Here is a 6,000-nt window from a genome sequence, read left to right as displayed (position 1 = left end):
GACTTATAGCAATAAAAAGTAGAAAAGAGAATAATGACTGATTGTTAATGCTATGTGTCAACTTGGCTAGGCATGGTTTCCAGATGTCTGGTCAAACATCAGCCAAGATGTTGCTGTGAATGTGTTTTTTAGATGTGATCAACATTTGTAGTTGGTAGACTTTGAGTGGAGCAGATGACTCTACATAATGTGTCTGGGCCTCTTCTAATCAGTTGAAGGCCTGAAGAGCAAAGACTGAGGTTTCTTGGAGAACAAGGAATTTTACCTCAAGACTCCAACATAGAAATCATGCCTGAGTTTCCAGCCTATCTGGCTTTCCCTGTGGATTTTGGACTCAAGACTGCAACATCTACTCTTAAATGAATTTCCAGCCTGCTAGCTTGCTCTATGTATTTCAGACTTTGTAACCCCTACAATCACATTAGCCAGTTCTATAAACCAGACCTCTCTATGTGTATCTCTTATTTATTCTGTATATCTGGAGAATCTTGATTGATACATTAGGTGAAAACTGTAATCAGAATAAAAAAATTTTTTTAATTATTTTTGAGAGAGAGAGAGAGTGAGTGTGAGTGGGAAAGGGGCAGAGAGGGAAGGGGATAGAGGATCTGAAGTGGGCTCTCTGCTGTCAGTACAGAGAGTGGGGTTCTCGATGGCGGGGCTCAAACTCACTAGCCATGAGATCATGACCTGGGCTGAAGCCAGATGCTTAACAGGCTGAGCCACCAGACACCCCCAGATTTTTTAAGGACACGTAATATTTCCTACCATTGCCATACCCCTATGTGCAGTTGATTAATGCATGTTTACAGTGCACCCATGTGCTCAGAACACTGGTAGCTCTCCCCAGACTGTTGCCCTTGTCCTGCCCCACAGACATCTGTCTATATACCTTTTCTCTCTACCACTCTCACTAGGTTGCTTTATTTTTATTGGGGAGGGGGGCTGAATGCAATGAATGGAAATATTTTTCAGTCAGTGAAGGGCCTGCAGATCTTGTTTAGGAGATAATTTATTCTGTTTTTCTTTTGGCTACTTTTGAAAACTGACATTGTGACAGAATAGCATAAACTCTTGAAATCATTGAAAATTGGCCTTTTCTAAAAGAGTATTTTTGCAGGAATTGACATTATCCCTCTATGTTTTGAAAAAACCTTTTTTTTTAAAAAAAAATACAGATTATTTAGTACTTTTCCAGTCTTTAGAGGTCTCCCAATCCTTTACTACAAGTACATGTATTTATTTGTAAATACATATATATTTTATAACACATATACACACATACGCACACACTTTTCATAGTTTGGCTATAAAAGGTACAGTGGGGACTAGCCCAATGAAAAGACACATAAGGCGAGGTCTAGATGGGTCCTGAACACACAGCTTCCACTTTGTCTCCCTGCTCCCACCAAATTTTAAAAGAAAAAGATTATAGTTTTGTTTTAACTGGACTTTTTAGCGGTTGGGTTGGTTTTTCTGTCACAACATTAAACAACCCAAGATTGTATAATTTGAGAATTTCACACATGCGTAAGCATAAGATGAATAAGTCTGATGTTTATATAAGTGCCACTGCTTTAAAACAAAGGGGTCTGCTTGGAAGCAAGAGGCAGATAACTCATGTGTAGTGACGGTGTTTTGATTTCCCAACCATTTGTAAGTCTGGACCAATGAAGGCAGCCATTGGGAATTTCTCTGCTTGGAGACCTCGATGGTGCGTAAACTGTAGCGTCATATGCTTGGAACGGGATTTGCAGAGCTATGATGTCTTAGAGGGTATACTGCTAAACTCAAATGCTCTTAGAAAACCAATATCAAGAGAAGTGAAAAATGAATATCTCTCTGTTTGATTGAAGCGGAGTCTTCTCCCTGAACCACACACACAAAAAGGAACATCATGAGAGACTATTCCGAATTTGGATATGCCAAACTTAATACCTGATCAAAATCAAGCTATAAAGATAGTTTAAGTCTAAATAAAATACAGACCTAGGAATGAGAAGATAAATAAAAAATGAAGTTTTCTATTCACATAAGAAACATTTTTGAAAATTTCATAAGACTTTGCAGACCTTCAGGAGTTAAACACTGGTTTGGTTATGAAAACACCGCAGAGAGTGTAGAACTGTCATTACACATAAAGAAACCAAGTTTAGTGCAATGGCTTTCAGTTTGTTGAAAACTGTGAGCCTTTGGTCTAAAATGTTTTATGAATGAGGTCAGGGGGTGGGGGTGGTCAATGCAGAAAACAGATCAAAACAGAATTACTCTGAGTGAAGGGGGATCTGAGCCCTGGAACTCAGGTTCTTGGCCATGCCACCTGCCCTGCCATTTCTAGGGAGGTGCTGTGGAATTTGGAACTCTTAGTGCTATGCATAATGCAGCTTAAAAAACGCCAGTTTGCTTTTTGTTTAGAGTCTTAGGACAGCACTCAAATTAGGGTCCCAGTAGGTGGACAGAGCATCTAGAAGGATCCTCAGGAAAGCACACATGTCTCAACTTACTGGGTCAGAGACAAGGCAGCCTTTTGCCAGAAGAGGTCTGACTGCTCCAGGACCAGCACGTCTCTCACTAAATTTTTTTTTAAAATCTTTATTTTTGAGAGAGAAAGAGAGACAGAGCATGAGTGAGGGAGGAACAGAGAGAGAGGGAGACACAGAATCCAAAGCAGGCTCCAGGCTCTGAGCTGTCAGCACAGAGCCCGACGCAAGGCTCGAACCCACAAACCAAGAAATCAGGACCTGAGCTGAAGTTGGATGCTTAACTGACTGAGTCACCCAGGCACCCTGCACATCTTTCATTATAAAAGTAGTGGCAATGAGAGGTGTAATTGAGATTTGTGTCCTTAGCACAGTCCCTGCACAAAGCTATCCACAAAATATCAACTATTAACTGCACCTGCTACTGAAAATGGTGTATGAGTCCTACTGTGTTTGCTGCTACTGCTGCTGTTAGTTTCTGTTGGACTATGATCGGCCACTGCCATTTTTTTCTGCCCCCAAAAAGCAAAAAGTGAGGATCAAAAGGAAAAAAAAAAAAACCAAAAAACCCAAATGACTCAGAATTCTATCAGCACATTTAAAGCAACATCTTGTGAGCATACTACAGACTGTAGCTTTCTTCCTTGAGTCTCATATTACATAGAACCTCTCATTCTCTAGAGAGAAAACAGCCTTCACTGAGTCAGACATCAAATGGAGGCTCCTGGTGGCTAATCTAATGCTAAGAAATAGAATAACAAAAATAAATAATAGTTAATCTCATTTATCCAGTTAGTAGCATAGTGTCTAGCTATAAACTAACTGCTAAATATACAGCACCTCATTTCATTCTCACAGCAACACTGTGGGTAGGTACTTTTATTATCTCTACAGATGAGGAAAGTGAGGCCCAGAGAGGTCAATGGTCACAGAGCTGTGGAGTGAAATAAAAGTAGGACTAACTATTCTGTTGATATATAATTGTTTTGGGATTTCATCCAGAAAGGGACAAGAGGCATTGAATAGTGGTTTTATTTTATTTTATTTTATTTTATTTTATTTTATTTTATTTTATTTTATTTTATTTATTTTTATTTTTATTTTATTTTTCAGAGAGAGAGAGAGAAAGAGAGAAAGAGCAATTGCAAACTGAGGAGAGGGGTAGAGAGAAAGAGAGAGAGGGAGAGAAAATCTTAAGTAGGCTCCATGCTCAGCGCAGAGCCTGATTTGGGGCTTAACCCCACGACGTTGGGATCATGACCTGAGCCAAAATGAAGAATCAGATGTTCAACCTACTAAGCCACTCAGGCACTCTGAGTAGTGGTTTTAAATACCCAACCTGAACCCCATGCTGAGATTCACATACTCAGAAGCACTGGCATTAGGCATCTGTTGCTACATGGGCAAAGGAGAGGCAACCTTAAGCAGGGGGAGTGGAAGGAGGGGTTTGGAGTCCTCAATGGCTTCGGGCAGCACAGGGTCATTTTCTTTGGTGAGTAATCCTTTAGATTGGCTGTTGGCAGAAACTAAGCCTGAGAGGAGGCAGGGTTCGTGGTACTCCAGCCAGAAACCAGAGGAGGAAAATTCAGTGATTTTAAATAATCAAACTGCTAATTAATTTCTAACTCAGATTTGTTATATTTTCATCACATTTGGGCCAAACCTTGGACATCACTTTAGGATAATTTATTTGGGTCATACACTTGAACATTATAAAAGCCTGTTATCAAATTTCCTTCTTCATCGACCTCTAAGTTTCCCAAATTGTGATCCAGATTCACACTGCCATAGTTTGCATTTATTGAACGTTGAGCTACTTAGATGTGTTTTATGGATCAACATTATTGGGTTGTTTATATATGACCGGCACTTATGTATGGAAGTGGAAAATTCACCTGAAATATTTTCTCTTAAATGCTCCTCCTTTTTTCTGTACCTCTTATCTGTTCATTCAGTAAACACTTATTGAGTACTTTATGAATACTTACTGAGTACTTAGTGAGTTTAAATGATCACTGTGAGGGGCACCTGGGTGGCTCAGTAGGTTGTATCTGACTCTTCATTTTGGCTTAGGTCATGATCTCACAGTTTGTGGGTTTGAGACTCACATTGGGCTCTGCGCTGACAGTGTGGAGCCTGCTTGGGATCCTCTCTCTCTCTCTCTCTCTCTCTCTCTCTCTCTCTGTCTCTCCCCAACTTGCTCTCTTTGTCAAAATAAATAAATAAACTTAAAAAAAAGAAGAAAAGGAAAACCCAATTTATTAAAATAAATGATCACCGTGATAGATGTTGCATATGTAAAGATGCAGAGACACGGTCCTTTACAGAGTTCCAGCAGAGTCCATTTGAACTAGGGAAGAGAGGCTCTTGGCCCGTGGTCAGCTGATGAGAAAGACTTTTTAAGGTCCTATTAGGCAGCATATTGCCATCAACCAGGAAGTAGCACAGGCTTTGGGAGAGAAGAACCTTACTTCTGTGATGTTGGAGAAAGTTCTTCAACCATTCTGAGCTTTCGATTTTTTATCTATTTTATCAATGTTATTTATCATGGACTAATTAAATGACAGCCATCATTATTTGAGAAGCTCCCTTCTTTTAAAGTGTCTCTAAAAATTTTTGAAAACAACATGCATGAAAAATAATGGAGTCAATTCAACAAAGACAGCACCCTCTTCTCCTAGGGACATTGTTCATTCTCTAAAAAAATGCTCATTTGACCCTACAGAGTAATTTTAAATTTTACGTAGTGTTATGTTTCAATATACTTAGTAAGAAAAATGGCAGAACCTACCCCTTTGACATATCAAAGTGCTATAGACCCAGGTGTGGATTTCAATGGCACTCATTTGTAGACTCGTGGGCTCCAGAGTTCTATCAGCACATTTAAAGCAACATCTTGTGAGCATACCACAGACTCTACCTTACTTCCTTAGTCTCATATTACATAGAACCTCTCATTCTCTAGAGAAAAAACAGCCTTCACTGAGTCAGACATCAAATGGAGGCTCCTGGTGGCTAATCTCCTGGTTCTTCAGTGGTTACTTGTCAACTCTGTAGTCAGTGAATAATTTAAAACAGACATCTTCATGCATTATTCAGTCAAACCAAACCTGTGATACAATGTGTGGATACCACAATTCCTGAAGGGAGTTTGCCGCCTTTGATGATTTGTACATTTCCTTCCCCTAAATATCCAAATATTCAGTTACAAGATTATCTGCTGATCCAAATGACAGGTTTATTAATGTCTGCATTCAATTGTATTGACATTGTTGTTTTCAGTGTTCACATATCTTCCAGATACCTCACATGATGGGAAATTCATGAATTGAATTCCTGTTGAATTTACAACATGGTCCCAACTGGACCTGACATTTGAGTCATTCTGGTTTCACGTATGCATATTTAGGCAAAATTCTTGTTGCTTCACTTTCTTAGGAGATTTTTAGTTGACTGGTCTTTCAGCTTTAGCATTTTTAGTGAGAACCTTCTGAAACAAACATTTTGATAACCAAAATAC

This window comes from Lynx canadensis, chromosome C2 (assembly GCF_007474595.2).
Source record: "Lynx canadensis isolate LIC74 chromosome C2, mLynCan4.pri.v2, whole genome shotgun sequence".
Lineage (NCBI taxonomy): Eukaryota > Metazoa > Chordata > Mammalia > Carnivora > Felidae > Lynx > Lynx canadensis.
This window is presented reverse-complemented; position numbering follows the sequence as displayed.